This window comes from Anastrepha obliqua, chromosome 6 (genome assembly GCF_027943255.1).
Source record: "Anastrepha obliqua isolate idAnaObli1 chromosome 6, idAnaObli1_1.0, whole genome shotgun sequence".
NCBI classification, from domain to species: Eukaryota; Metazoa; Arthropoda; class Insecta; order Diptera; family Tephritidae; genus Anastrepha; species Anastrepha obliqua.
The window spans coordinates 6,416,646-6,433,474 of NC_072897.1; positions in this window are offsets into that span (position 1 = coordinate 6,416,646).

Sequence of the window (16,829 nt, forward strand, 5' to 3'; positions counted from 1 at the left end):
TTATTTGAAGCTACATTAACGTTAGAAAATTCTAAGGCTTCATCTATATTATTAAAGGGGTTATTTTGATTTTCATGAATGCTTTTCATTAAATTTATTTCATTATTTGAAAAAATGTAAGAATTTACTGTGCCTGTTTTTGCCCAATGAATGGCGTAATTTATGTTAGCAATATCTTCCTTTATTATATCTAGCTTATACTTAATATTAACAGCTACATTATGCTGTATGTTTTCATTATCTTTTAATGCACTTAGTATTTTATTAGATTGTTCTGTAATGTTTTTTATTCTTTCACTTAGTACTCTATTTATAATTATTTGATCATTACTGTTTTCCCATGCATTATTAATTTTTTCACTTAAGATTCTAAAGTCGTCATAATCTGGCCTTCCTGCAAGCCATTTCCAAGCAGTGCCTAATATTTTAATTGAGCGTTTATTTTTATTATGTTTTGGTTGTGTTTTCAATTTATCCAAATTGTTCTGGATGTTTTCAACTTCGTGTTTTAGGAAAGGAAGGAGTGGGTTAGTGTTAATTATTTTTTGCTGTATGGTAGTGTTAAGGTAGTCCAAGGTCTCTTGGTATTCGTCTAAGTTAATAACGTGTACGATCCTATATGTTCCAGTTTGCAGTCTTGTCCATCCTGTATTAAATGTAACTAATTGTGCGTTCGTATAGTCAATTATTCGAAATCCTGCGTTTGTCATTTGAAAATATAATCTAAATTGGGAATATAGAAAAAAAAAATTTGTTTTAGGTCCTTATATTGGCTTTGTATACTGTCCGTCCTGTTTCTGTTATGACTACACTTCCTTTGTCTTCCTTAACAATTTCTTTTCTATATCTAGCAGTTAGTTTCGATCCTAAGCGTTTATTGATTTTTACATACATCACCTGGAGAATAAGTTTTTTGTGGGTTCCTTTTTTTATTATGTGATTCCAAATCTTTTGTTTGTTTCTGTCTGAGTGCTTCTATGTTTTCCTGTCTAGCAATTTCATATTGTTCTGGGGTTGTTGAAACTCTTCTTCCAAAGAATACTTCAATCGGTCTTTTCCCTGTTGTTGAGTGGATGGAGTAGTTGTATTCATATACTGATCTGTCAAGAAGTTCTATGAAGGATCTGTGAATTCGGTCTGTTTTCAGACATCTCATTATTTCAGAAATAGTAGAATGAAAACGTTCTACTTGTCCGTTTACTGTACTGGCATATGGTGGGGTTTTATACACTTGAATGCCCAATTGGTCTTCAAGCATGAAATAGATTGATGCAGAGTTAAGAGATTTCTCATTGTCTACTATTATGTGTTTGGGTACCCCGAAGGCGAAAATGATTTGTCTCAACGGCTCTCTGATGTCTTCTATTGCTTTGGATTGTATGATCCTCGTTTGCGCGTATTTAGAAAATTTATCTACTGCTGTGAGAACTAGATTTTTTTCGGTTCTGTATATGTCTATGTGGATTATTTCACCTGGGTATTGTGGGATAGGTGTTTCAGCTAATTGGGGTTTGTTTGGGTGACGGTCGTATTTGTGTTCCTTGCAAATCTTACATTGTTTGGTTATGGTTGTTATCTTCGCTTTCATGTTAGGAAAATAAAATTTTTGTATTAGTTGAAGTTTGTTTTCTTGAGGGTTTCGGTGTGCTCGCTTATGTTCCTTTAGTATTTCGTTTTCTTGTTCAGTTTCGTCTGTTAAGTCTTTAACTTTGGTCTGTGTAAATCGAATTTTACTGTTACTGAAATAAAGGGGGTATATTTCTTGAACTTTCGCCATTATGGCTTCGGATGTGAAAAGTCCATTAATTACTGTAGGATTTAGATATCTCTTGAAAATTAAAATGATGTTATCACGTGTGTACTCACGTTGTATAATAATGTGTCTATGGAAGGTGGGGAAAGGAATTTTAAACTGGTAACTGGGTTCTTCTCCTGTTAGGAGCCATAGTTGGTTTTTGAATACATTTATTGGTGCTTCCACTGCTGGAATTAATTGATGGGAGGAACTTTCGTCGGAATGTACAGTTGCACTAAGCGAATTGTTGTCATCATTATTAGAAGTAGGTAGGATATTAATTTGAGGTGGTCTAGATAGGGCATCGGCAACGACGTTCGATTTTCCTGGTTTGTACAACAGTTCGTAATTGTACTCTTCAAGGATTGCTTTCCATCTTTTCATTTTGGTGTTATTATTTTTGTTGCTGAGGGCGTAAGTAAGTGGTTGGTGATCTGTATATATTTTTACTTTACTTGACCCGTAGAGGTAATTTCGTAAATTATTTAGAGCCCATATGATCGCAAGCATCTCCTTTTCATTGGTGGCGTAATGTTCTTCAGTTTTTGTCAAAGTCCGTGATATAAACATTATTGGTCTGTCATTTTGTGCCAGAACTGCTCCAATGGCGTGATTGGATGCGTCTGTAGTTAATTGGAATTCCTTGGTATAGTCGGGGTAGTTGAGCATCACATCTTTTGCAGTGAGGGATAATTTGAGTTTTTCAAATGCCTCCATTGCTTTTGGGTTTAAAGTGATGGAAACTTTTTTTGAATGGTTTTTGGAAACTCGTCCGTCTTCCCCTCTTAGAAGGAGTGTTAAAGGTTTCGCTAAATTGGCGTAGTCCTTTATAAAACGACGGTAATACCCTGATAGTCCTAAAAAGGAACGAAGATCTTTTAGGGTTTGAGGAACTGGGAAATTTATTATTGCTTCCACCTTTTTTGGATTGGTTTTTATACCATTCCCAGATATTATGAAGCCTAAAAATTCGACTTCTGATTTTAGAAATTCGCACTTGTCCAATTGTATTTTCAAATTGGCTCTGTCTAACGTGTCGAAAACTAATTTTATGTCGTTAAGATGAGTTTCCTCATCTTTACTGAATATAATGATGTCGTCTATATAGACATAACATCTTTTCCCTATGTGGTCTCTTAGAATGTCGTCAAGCGTCCTTTGAAAGATAGAAGGAGCATTCTTAAGTCCGAAGGGAAGCCGTGTGAACTCGTATTTTCCGTTGTTCACTGAAAATGCTGTCTTTTCAATATCCGTTTCTTTTAAAGGGATCTGGTGGAAACCACTTTTCAAATCTAATACGGAAAAGAATTTATTTTTGCCAAGTTGGGAAAGTACCTCGTTTATTTCTGGTATTGGGTACCTGTCAGGTATTGTGACTAGGTTTAATTTCCTATAGTCAATTACCATACGATATTTTTTTTCTCCCGATGCGTCCATTTTTTTGGGAACAACCCATACGGGTGAGTTGTATGGAGATCTCGATGGTCGGATAATACCATCTCGTAGGTATTCTTCTATTTGTTTTCCTACTTGGTCCTTAAGGCACATTGGGTATGGGTAACATCTGGTGTAAACGGGGCTATTTGTTGTGGTGCGGATTTCGCCTTTTACTGTTGTGGTGAATGGTAGTTTCTCGTTTGGTTCACTAAAAAGTGTTTGGTAGCCAAATGCTAACTTTCGGATAATTTCTTTTTGAGAGTGAGTCATATGGTCTGATCTGATATTTATGAGATTTACGTCCTGTGAATATTGTTGTTTTAATTTTATTTTTATACTGTTTTTTACTAACATGAAATTGCCTTTTGTGTGTATTACGGCATCTAACTGTTTTAGAGAGTCATTGCCAATTATTGCGTGAAAAGATTTTAGTGTGGGCAAGATAAAGAATTTTATAGGGGTGTCTTTCACTCCAAAAAGGTTTGCAAATGTATGGTGGGTTATTTTTATGTTTCCTCCTACGGAAAATGCATAAAATGGATTTTTATTTTCTATTACTTTTTTCGCAAGGTGTGGTTGTACGTAATTTTTGTTAGAACCGGTGTCTATCAATATTTTGATAATCTCTCCATTACTTAATATGCTTTCAATATACGGTAATGAAGAGCCGCTCATTCTAAAAAATGAACGTCTGTGAAATCAAATTCTTCCGCGGTATCGATGTGGGTATTCTGGTTTTGATTTCCTTCGTAGTATTCCGTTTGATATGGGCCTGTATATTCTGAAAGTGGTTGATCGAATTCTGGGTTAACTGCTGCTTCCATCATGTCTTCATATTCCTTTATCTCGATATTGAAGTTTCGCTGCCTTTTGTCTGCATTTGGATGAGGTGCTGGCCTTTTTCCTTGAAACTGCTGAAGTTGGGCTGGTCGATTCATGTAATTTATGTGACGAGTCTGCATACTCTGGTCAACTTCCATTGGTTGTGGTTTTGGAAGTGGTTTTGTACCAAACGGTCGAGGAGGTGCTGATTGATTATGCTCATTAAATCTTTGAAAACGTGGTTGGTTATTTGGATATTGCTGAAAATGTTTTGGTGGCAAGGGTGCTCTATAGATAGGATATTCTGTATAATTTCTGTGGGCTGGTTGTGCCCAGTTAGTAAGTTGGGGATAAAATGGTTGGCGATTTGGTTGTTGGTTAAATCGTCGTGGTGGAATAGGAGGTGCTGTTTGCCCTATGTTATTTTTCCTTGGGTTGAAGTTGTTATAAACAAAACCTGATCTAAAATTTTGATTTTCCAGTTTTATACAGAGTTGAAGTGCTTCTGGAAGATCTTGAGGTTCTCGCATTGCAAGAAGCCTAGGTAAATCTCCATTCAAACCTCTTATAAAAGTATCGAGAGCTTTATCTCGATAAGTAGATATCAGTAGATTACGCGATTCTCTTCCTGCTTCGAGGCAAGAAATTTTGTTTAATATAAGTGAAAAATTAGAGTATACTTTTTGTTAGAAGCCTTGTATACTAAGGTGGCCTTGGGTGAGAGATGTCATTTGATACTCTAGTGTTCGTAAGTCGCGTTTGTCTCCATAATGGGTATTTAAACAACGAGAAATTGCCGTCCAGTTTAAAGGTGTGTTGTATGATTCTAACACTATGTCTGCATGTCCTATTATTTTATTTCTTATGACACTTAAAATGTCATAATACTTTGCTGAGCCGCGTATCGATTCGTATAGGTTTAGTATACGTTCTACGCTCTTCTTCCAGGAACCATAGTCTGCTGGATTTCCTGTGAATTCCCGTAGACATCGTACTATGTCGGGAATTTTGTCTAATTCTCCTAAATTATTATTTCCGCTAATGAGTTCGTCTTCTTCAAACGTATTCCGTCCGTCTATTCGTTCGCTAAACAGTCTGTCAACTAGTTGTGTCACATATTGGTCCATAGACCTCTGGTTCGCTACTGTTGGTGGGTTGGGGGCGTTTAGGACAGGGGGTCTAATTAGGTTTTCGGGGTTGGTCATATTTTTTTCTAATTTAGATATTACTTTTTCTTAGATTGTAAAAAATTCTTTGCAATTGTAGAAATTTCCTTAAATTTGTCTAAAATGTTTTACAGATTTTCTAATCTAATCTCTTTTTTTCTTCAAATTTTAACTAATTTTATTTTAATCAATTACTTAATGTTTCAGTTTTCCTGATATATATTTTTTTTCCACTTTTGTATGTAAATTTAGTTTTAGAAATTTTTTTTTTTTTTGATCACTTTCACTTCTTAGTATGTAAAATTAATTCTAATTTTAATATATTTCTAATGAAATTTTAATAAAAAAAATTTTAGTGTGTCTTACATTATTAGTAGGAATATCATCCTTTCTGGAACCTCGGGCGGCTAGTGTTTGCTTCCACTCCCCTTTTGCTGCTCTACTCAGGTGCCTCGTTTCCCGTGGATTTTTTTGTTGGTTGGACCAGTAGATGTCTCCTCCTTTTTTTCGCTGCAGGCTATCCTTGTAGTCCGAGTTACGCGATTTGGAAGTTGTCCTCGGTCGGTTGTCCTGCGGTTACGGGTGATTATCTGCGGCGGGCTGCTTTAGGCCGACTTATGCGGAGAAAATATTTTTTTTTTTTTTATTATTTTCACACTCGTTTTTTTTTACCGATTGCGGCGGGCTACTTTAGGCCGACTTATGCAATTTTTACTGGGACGTTTACCGACTGATCCTTTTGACACTACTGGTCCCTGCTCGGGCGCCAGATAATAAATCATAGATTTATTTTAGTTTTTAAAAAAGCTAGCGGACTTGTGTCCGCTTTTGACTTTATTAAAGTGAATCAAACTTAAGATTAATTACATTATATTTCTTACTTCTACATTACACCTATAATGGTCATCAATGTGCTGACTGTTGTTGACTCGTACAATATGCTGACTGTTGTTGACCCGTATTGATTGGTAATTTGCTGATCGTTGCTTACGCAACTGGGTTGAAGCGTCAGCGGTTATGCTGATGCGCGTGCAGGGTAGTTGACCATTGTTAAGTGTCAACTTTGTTGAAATTTTGTAAGTTGTTGCGTTAACTTATATATTTATATACATATGCGTGTATGCGCGTTTGGCTTTCTGGATGCATCCATGGATATTAGAACATTTTCTCATCAATATGTGTATGTAAGTAGTTCAGATTTGACTAAAGAAATTAAATATAGGAATGCATATTCATATGATTGCCTTTATGGCTGTTTTATTTATAAATCAATTCAAAAGAAGTATGAATAATGTTATATAGAAAATAAATTTCTAAATAACAGGTATTAGAAAAACCTGAATACCCTATTTTAAATCAATTCTAATTAAACCAAATACAAAAAATTAAATACAAATATCGAACAAAGAAAAATACCTAAGGGACTTGAACCTGAGTCAAATATGAGACAATGTACTGCATGCACTACACGTCTTTCACGATTGCGCTAAACTATAATTTCTAATGAAATTTTCTAAATCACTCATTTATTCGATTCGCAGTTTTATATGCACATATTCTGCGTTAGTTGAAAGTTTGTATGCGTAATTATATGCATATGTATGTGTATGTGTTTCTGGACGGATATTAGAATGATATTTTCTCATCAATATAATTTGGATTTGATGAAAGAGATTATAGACATATGTACATATTTTCTGTTTTGACTGATTTATATAAAAATCGGGTCATATCCAGTATGAACTATTTTATACCGAAAAGAAATTTCCATTTATGAAATACAATACAAATACAGTATTTTAAAGAAATTTTAATTAAAATAAACTCAACAATTTTACCAAACTTTCCTGGTTTGAATTGTAAAAAAAATGTGCAAGAAAAAAAATATGACTTCAGGACTTGAACCTGAATTAAATACGTGCCAAAAAACAAAACGAATAATTCCGTCGACTTTAGCTTCTGCACCATAAATTAACTGCCGCGCGACCTTCTTAATCGCAAATTTATTCGCTTCGCTGTGGGCATGAAATAAGTCGATTTCCTTAGTAGTGTGGCGAAAAATCTTATGAAATTCCTTAGTAGTGTGGTAAACGCAGAAAAAATCTGAATTCCTGTCCTAGCGTGGTAAGTAAATATAGAAACCCTCCACTCGCGTCACTTGCGTAGTAAATATCTGCAATCCCCCACTAGTGAGGAAAGTTGAATTTGAAAATTCCTTAGTATGAATCTACAAATTAGTACTCCAAAAAAGCTCATTTAACATTTGCTCCTTCTCATTGCATTAACATTCTCTGTCGATACTACATATGTACATACATAGTCCCATTGGCTTTCTTGGATATTTTTATTGAGGCGTTATTTTTTAGCATCATTTATGATTGCGAACTCTAAGTATGTAACTGCAAAAGCATAGACATTTTGTGTACTTAATGATTAATTTATTTAATACATAACGGTTGCTTGTAATAAGCCCCCGAAAACCAAAAAGTGAAGACTATTGTCGCGTAATTTTATTAACTATGCAGATTGTTTTTAATATTTTATTTATTTATAAGAAATTATAAGTTGTTTGAAACTTATTTTGCGACTGCAATGCAAAATCTCTTAATAAAAGTTACACAAAAGCTAAAGTTATTTGCATCCGAAAGTCATACCTACTTTCAGTCTATCGAATTTAAAAATGTTCGAGCCATTCGTTCTCCTTATTTATAATTTTTTTTTTTTGGTCAGAGACTATTAGATTTGTGCATTTGAAAACATACATACACTCATGCTTTTGTTATTCCCTTAATAAATGGCAAACTGTTAAAATATTGATTTTCGGTAAAACTGGTAAAACTTTTGAAATGATTATCTGTTTTCCAAACTGACTTATGACTCTGGATGTGACAATTCGTTCCAGTTGTTTCTTACATATGAATCAATTAACGGCAATATAACCAGAGAATGTTAATGCAATGAGAAGGTGCAAATGTTACTGTGAGCTTTTTTTAGTACAATTGAGATTTGAAAGATTTGTAATAAGGAAATTTAGCACACCGAATTTATAGACACCACACTGAGTTTTGCCCACATAAAAATTAGAAACACCACACATCTTTCACCTCAACACACAACACATTTCTCACCTCGACATTAAACCAATTAAATTTTTACTATTTTCGTATTTTTGAAATAATAAGCGAATACGTTACATTTATTGCATAATTTTTTTTTCAATTACATTAAAAAAAAACCGAATTAAAAAAAAAAATATTAATAAAAAAAGTTTTCCCCGGGAATTGAAATCGAGTCTAACATGTGGCGAGGAAAAATAGGCGGTGCGTTTATTTCTTCGACTGCTTATTTTTTTACCATTTTATTACTTTTGAAATGATAAGCGGATACATAAAATTTATTACAAATTTTTTTTACGATTACATTAGAAAAAAAACACATTTAAAAAAGAAAAAAATAAATAAATTGGCGCCGAGAATTGATGGCGAGTCACATGGGGAGGATAAATACGCAGTGCGTTAGTTTCTGCGCCTGCGTTGTGAACCAAGGTTTTGTGCATGCGCGCGACGCGAATTAATTTTAATAAAGTTCTGAAAGAAATTCATGAAGTTTTTCATTACATACATACATAAATGAACGTATACTTTATATGTACATAAATGGTGGTATATGACAATATACATAATATGTATGTACATGTCAATAGGAAGTATTTGCATTCAGAAAAAAATAACGGTTTAAGATAAATCAGCGCTTATTTTATATTGTATGTCAATTTATAGTTTATGTATGCGACAGCATTTACACACATATGTATGTGTGTACATTTGTATATGAAAAACAACAATGCACAAGCGCAAGAACATCATGTTCCTTTCATACATATTTACATATGCTTGTATGCCCAATAACCTTGACTTATGTATGTATGTACACATGTCACAGCACATCACATTCTTACAAGAAATCAAATACACATACGCACTAGTGAATGAGTTTCTTCTTAACAAGTGCAAAAACAATTCTGCTCTATGTATGTATATATACCCACTTTATGTCCTAGCATATATACATACATATGTATATACACCTACTTGCCTTCTAAACTTCCTACAAAATAATTGTATTCATATGTTACTACATCCATGCACGTTCATACATTCATGCATATATGCGCGAGCACAGCGCTCCCTTCTTGCTTCCGTGTACTTTTGTCTTTCCCCAGTCGATATTCCTAATATTGTACTTACAAAAACACAATACTTTGATAGACGCAAAAGCAACAGCAAGCGCAACGCGATGGCCGCTTTGCCATCAAACATTCTAAAATATTCTAGAACACAACAAACACACATACCTCACATGCGCATGTCGCCCAAAGCTAAAATCTAAGCCTAGCGACTACAAAAACAAAATACATTCGTAGACGCAGTCGCAGCGGCCATGATTATATCAGCGACGGCGCTGAACAATTTATTTCATTCATAAAACGAGCCGCCCATATGCCAATTTTCGCAACCATTCGAAAATAGTCAATATTGGAATATTTCGCGTGGAATTATTCGCCAATATTTGATAAATTTTGAATTTTTGTCATGTCGAGTGGCCGCGGCTCCGTATGTATGTATGCACTCTTACATGTATGTAAATATGTCTTCTAACTGTTCGACAGTCGAGAGTTAATGCGACTTAGATTCCTTGAACAAATCCAGCGAATCACACATTTCTGTCCGCAAAGCCGCATATATGTACCCTATGATCAAAAAGTACCGGGAATGTTTAAATTAAACAAAACAGAGTTAAATTTAAGGCAAATTTATATTATCTCCTTCAAAATATGACCCGTCTGAAGCAACACACATGTGCCAACGCTTAACCCAGTCCTCCAAACACCCCCGGCAGGCCGACATGGCCTTCAGCTCCTTCGTCGTATTCTCTTTGATCTTTTTGATCGGTGCGATGGCACGTTATCATCTCGCAAAATCCAAGAATTGTTTGCTCACATTTCCGACCGTTCGCAACATACAGCATCTCTCAAAGGCTTCAAAACGGATGAATAATATTCTTTATTGACTGTCTGGCCCGATGGAAGGTACTCATGGCGCACTACGCCTTGGCAATCGAAGAAAACAGTCAACATCACCTTCCCGGTTCTTTTTGCTCATAGGGTATGTATGTATACCACTGACGACAAGAAGACGGTCGCAGTTGTTGTTTTTTATATGCATACATTTTGCGTTCGTTAAAGGTTTGTATATATTTATATACATATGCGTGTATGCGCGTTTGGCTTTCTGGATGCATCCATGGATATTAGAACATTTTCTCATCAATATGTGTATGTAAGTAGTTCAGATTTGACTAAAGAAATTAAATATAGGAATGCATATTCATATGATTGCCTTTATGGCTGTTTTATTTATAAATCAATTCAAAAGAAGTATGAATAATGTTATATAGAAAATAAATTTCTAAATAACAGGTATTAGAAAAACCTGAATACCCTATTTTAAATCAATTCTAATTAAACCAAATACAAAAAATTAAATACAAATATCGAACAAAGAAAAATACCTAAGGGACTTGAACCTGAGTCAAATATGAGACAATGTACTGCATGCACTACACGTCTTTCACGATTGCGCTAAACTATAATTTCTAATGAAATTTTCTAAATCACTCATTTATTCGATTCGCAGTTTTATATGCACATATTCTGCGTTAGTTGAAAGTTTGTATGCGTAATTATATGCATATGTATGTGTATGTGTTTCTGGACGGATATTAGAATGATATTTTCTCATCAATATAATTTGGATTTGATGAAAGAGATTAAAGACATATGTACATATTTTCTGTTTTGATTGATTTATATAAAAATCAGGCCATACCCGGTATGAACTATTTTACACCGAAAAGAAATTTCCATTTATGAAATACAAAAAAAACCGTATTTTAAAGAAATTTTAATTAAAATAAACTCAACAATTTTACCAAACTTTCCTGGTTTGAATTTAAAAAAAAATGTGCAAGAAAAAAAAAATGACTTCAGCACTTGAACCTGAATTAAATATGTACGTGCCAAAAAACAAAGCGAATAATTCCGTCGACTTTAGCTTCTGCACCATGAATTAACTGCCGTGCGGCCTTCTTAATCGCAAATTTATTCGCTTCGCTGTGGGCATGAAATAAGTCGATTTCCTTAGTAGTGTGGCGAAAAATCTTATGAAATTCCTTAGTAGTGTGGTAAACGCAGAAAAAATCTGAATTCCTGTCCTAGCGTGGTAAGTAAATATAGAAACCCTCCACTCGCGTCACTTGCGTAGTAAATATCTGCAATCCCCCACTAGTGAGAAAAGTTGAATTTGAAATTACCTTAGTATGAATCTACAAATTAGTACTCGAAAAAAGCTCATTTAACATTTGCTCCTTCTCATTGCATTAACATTCTCTGCTAGTGCTTACTTCATTTCCCCAGACTCCGTTTAACTTGAGCCTGTACGCCGCCTTCATTGCTTCCTTTTGAATTTGAAGATCTAGAGGTTGCAAGTTCAGAATGGCATTAAGGGCATGTGCTCATGGCACCTGTGATACCTAAGTACACACTTCTCTGTAGCCTGATTAGGGGTTTTACTATGGAATTAACCATTGTGGCTTTCCACCATACTACAGAGGCGTGTGTAATAATGGGTCTAATCAGAGTGATGTACAGCCAGTGTACTATCGCCGGTCTTAGACCCCATATCTTGCCAAAGGTTCTCTTACATTGCCAGAAGACTTTTAGTGTTTGAGAGACCTTCTGCTCGACGTTCTTCTTCCAGGTAAGTTTACTGTCTAGGATTCCTCCTAGATATTTAACCTCAGAAGACAGTTGCAGTGTTACCCCCTTCAATGTGGGTAGTAACAGGCCTTCCATGTGAAAAGCTCTAAGGACTTTTTGTAGGATTCTTCGAAAGACCATGCAATTCGCACCTATACTCAATCTTATTTAGAGCCGTTGCCACTTAATAATGTTGTTGTTTTTGTTACAAAAACCAAAACAGGAAGAAGGCATATGCAAATACAAATATATGCACATATACATACATATATATGCTCACTCAAATAGGAGAGACCCAGATGTCGAACATTGCCGAACGCGGGAGCCGATTGTGCCTCTTTGTCGTTCGTTCCGCGGTTTCGCTTGCAGCTCAAGCAAGGTAGCGACGCATGAGCAAGATAACGACGTATTTTTTGGTGCGTGCAGCTGGCTACAAGAACAGCCGAAAATATTGCTGTTGTAGACGAAAGTGTTGAAGGAAACCCAAGTTTGTCCACTCCTCGTCGTTCTTTGGAATTAGGCATTCGACAAACGTCATCACACCGTATTTTGAATAAAGATTAGGGTCTTAAGGCTTATAAAGTCCAGTTAACACAAGAACTCAAGCCGGTTGATCATAAACAACGTCGTGTCTTTGCTGATTGGGTCGTTGAAATGCATGAAAATGACCCGGAATTCCATCGAAAAATCATCTTGAGTGATGAGGTGGCTTCGTCAACAGGCAAAATTGTCGGATCTGGGGCTCAGAATATCCAAGAGTTATTGTTGAAAAGCCTCTCTATCCTTAACGTGTGACTGTTTGGTGCGGTTTATGGTCCGACGGAGTCATTGGACCTTACTTTTTCAAAGATGAAGCTGGAGCCACACCTACGGTGAATGGATTGCCCTATCGAGAGATGATTAACGATTTTTTATGGTCGGAATTGGATGGTATTGATCTGGACAACGCTTATTTTCAACAAGACGGCGCTACGTGCCCCACAAGAAACGAAACCAGTGATCTTTTATCGAAATAACACCTCTTATTGGAAAAGCCTTTATATGCATATGTTCTTGTGCACTTTTTATCAATTGAAGAACTGCATACGTAAAGTAATATACTATAATAATTAACTATTTACCTTTTACTACCTATTGTTTCGAAATTGTCTCCTAGTATTCAAATGCCCAACACAGAATTTTTTTATAAGCTCTTGTGCTGTTTTCTGCAACTTACTGCATGCTGTATCATTTAGAAAGTCATATATACATACATATATTGATGCATACCAAGAATGATAGAAACAAGATTGTGCCCATCGGAGAGTGCGTGACGGTTCTTTTGCCAAGTTGTGCAGTTGCTCTTCACAATTAATTTAGTGTTTTTTCTACCCAATATGCGAAAATTTTTAAGTCTGGTGTTTGTTTGTTTTTGTGTTTAATTTAAAGCTACTGAAACTTTAAGTTAAAAAGAAAAAAGCTCTATTAATATACAAAAGAAAGTTAAAAAAGGTCCCCCTGGGAAGATATTAGTGCTAATGAAAATTTTTTGATTCTTATAAAATTTGATATTTTGAAAGTGCAAATTTAATTTTTTGCTCCTTTTGGGGTTACGAAAAAATATTAGATCTTTTTCTCTCAACTCTTCTTAACATTGAAAACCTTTTTGGAGCATTCCATGGAAAATGGTAAATTTCGACCGCCGAACAAATTGCATTTCCGGATGATTATATTAGTGTTAATGTATTTAAAATATATCAATCTTCATTATAAACATCGACCTTTTACTTGACCTCAGTTTGAAGTATCTTTTTTTACAACAAAAACAACTCATAAAAATTTTATTTTCTTCTATCAAAATTTGGTCAAGTTTAAGCACTTAGTTCTCATTATGTGTGACATATAGCGTCAAACTGATAATTGGTGTTAAAAGAACAAACTTTTACGTTTTGAAACGTAATATTAAAAACAAAGTTCATTTATGAACAACGCAGATATGCTCTTTTAAAAAAATGGTTCGATGATGTCCCGTACGAACGCACTTAACATTGCACAGTTATTTTTGTGCTCATCCGAGTAACTTATTTGTTTCGATTACTTTACATTTAAAGCGAACTACTGGTGCTCTTTTTACTTGTAAAGCATTGATTTCAGTTTGCATCGCAAATAAGTTCAATATTCAGTCATTAAATTTTGTCCCGTACGAACACGGCATATAAGTTTTTCTTTTAACTAAAAAATGGGGAAAATTAGTGAAAATAATAACAACCATAGCATGTCACGTTATAAAAAATGGAGAGACGAGAATCGAAAAAGAAAGAGTGAAAAGTGGAGGAAAAGAAAAACTAAAGCCATGACCCAGGACGAAATACAGAAGAGGAAGAAGTACGAAAAAGAAAAAAAGAGAGTCCAAGGAGCCAAAAAGTTGATCCAAACCCAAGACAGGGAGGCTGGTTCAAATATTGTCGGTGATTGCGAATCTGAATGTTTTCCATACAAATGTAAGCAAACGTATGCTAAGGCTGTACAGAAATGTATGCGAAGTCTACCAAGTTCGCCCACTAAAAAAAAGGCTGTTGTAGCAGGTGTGGCAAAAAAACTTGGACTTAGTATTGATAAAGTTCGGAATAAATCTATAAATGAACCAATTAACGATGACGAAACCACCAAAATGGTGAACGATTTTTACTTTCGTCCAGACATTGTTTATACATGCCCGGGCATGAACGACACAATGGTCTGTTGGACTAACGGTAAAAAACTTACATTACAAAAGCACTACCTCACCTTATTTTTAAAAGAAGCTTTTTATATATTTAAGGAAGAGTTTCCGAACATAAAAATAGAGTTTTCTAGATTTTGTGCACTACGACCGAAAAATGTTTTGTTATTAAAAGACACGCCATCAGAACAGTGCAAATGTATGATTCACGAGAATTTTATTCTAAAATTGAAGTGTTTGTGCTTCATTTTTCATGGCACAATGTAAAACTTTTGTGATATGCTCTGATACAAAGCAAAAAGATAAATACAGTATATTCGCCTTCGTGACATATTTGTATGATAAAATTTTTGCAGCAGATCATGGCGAAAGAATTAAAGAAGTTATATGGAGTAATGGTCCTTCTTCTGAATTCAAAAATCGTTATATGGTCTCGTTATTGGTATATCTCTCTGAAAGATATAGAAAAAAATTGAATAGAAGTATTTTGCCACTTCCCATGGTAAGGGAGTTGTAGATGGAGTCGGTGGCAATATAAAAAGACTTGTTAATCAAAAAGCCCGTAGCCAAGGAAGCAATACTGTAATGCAAAACGCGAATGATTTCGCAAAAGTTGCTGCCACATTAGTTCCTTCAACATCCATTTTTTATATTTCTGCATCCGAAATAGCTGACAAAATTCGGGAGGTTCGTCCCTGGGAATCGTCCAAGCCTACACCCGGAATATCCAAATTTCACGAAATATTAGCAAATGGGCGCAAAGTTACATGTAAAAGCCATGCTCAAGATAACAACAGCATCAAATTTCCCCTTTAGAGAACGTTAAAATCAAAATTTAAGAGCTGAATTTCGTACGCGTCCCGTACGAACATTTTCATTTTTACACTATAAGTCATTTAAACTAAATATGTTTTAAATGTTTTTGTTGTGTTAATAAACTTTAATACAATCACAATCAAATGCCATTTTCGTTTTCTTGTTAATATTATTAGTTTCGCTGAAATTTCACTTAATTCACTATAACTCAGAGTAGTGGTAGACTGGAGCTGTCCCGTACGAACATATATATATTTTTTTTTTGATTTTGCAAAGATATGCGAATATTTTAAAGCACGTTTATAGGTTTCGTTTAGAAAACTACCACACAGTATTAGTGCACTAAATAACTCGTTTTAAAAAGTTATGGTTTATCTATAATTAAGGTTGTAAACTGTAAAAATTCGTACGGTCTGTCCCTTACGAACCATGGAATGCTCCTTTTACACATTTTAAAACGCGTTTGAATTATCTGAATGCGAATTAAAACCATAGAGGTGTAATCGTTTCGTCCGGTCCTCTATCCTTAGTGGGCCATAGGGCATCAAGAGGTGTATTCACAGTAAAGATAAGCCAAAAAATATCAGAAAATACTGAAGAAACCATAATGGTATTTATACAAAAGGAATACCTTACCTTGTAACATAACCTCAAATATACTAAAAAAAGTCTTTCTCTCAACAAAAAACTAATAAATTAAATTGTCCAAAACCATAACACATTTATTTAAAAAAACACACACATTTTAAAGACAATTTTTCACGCATACAAAGTTCTTTAAGTTATTCATGCGCATTTTGGTGCGTCTTTAAATCCAAAGCTAGGCAACACTGCTGACAGATTTGACCGCTGAAAGGAGAAGAACACAAACAATGACCGCATCTGGGGGTAATTCGACGAGGTGTTAAAAAAAGTAAAGCTAAATAAAACTGGGTGAATTATTGAACTAATTTTTAAAAAATGTATATTTTACAAAATTATAACATTACTTTTAATTATATTACAACAGGCTAGAAAGATGTCAGGAAGAAAGAACTAAAACTCCAAGACTAAATAACAAAAAAAATTATAAATCAAGTTACCCAAATTGTAATGTGGCCATACTGGTGCTAAAATGACGTAACTCATTGTCAAATTCGCTTAGAGCAAAGTAGTGGTACCACGATAAGCGATATCTCATTATTCTTTTCATCATGGACAGACAAAATTTAAGATTTACCAAATATTGGCATATAATTCTTCGCGAAATATTCCAATATTGACTATTTTCGAATG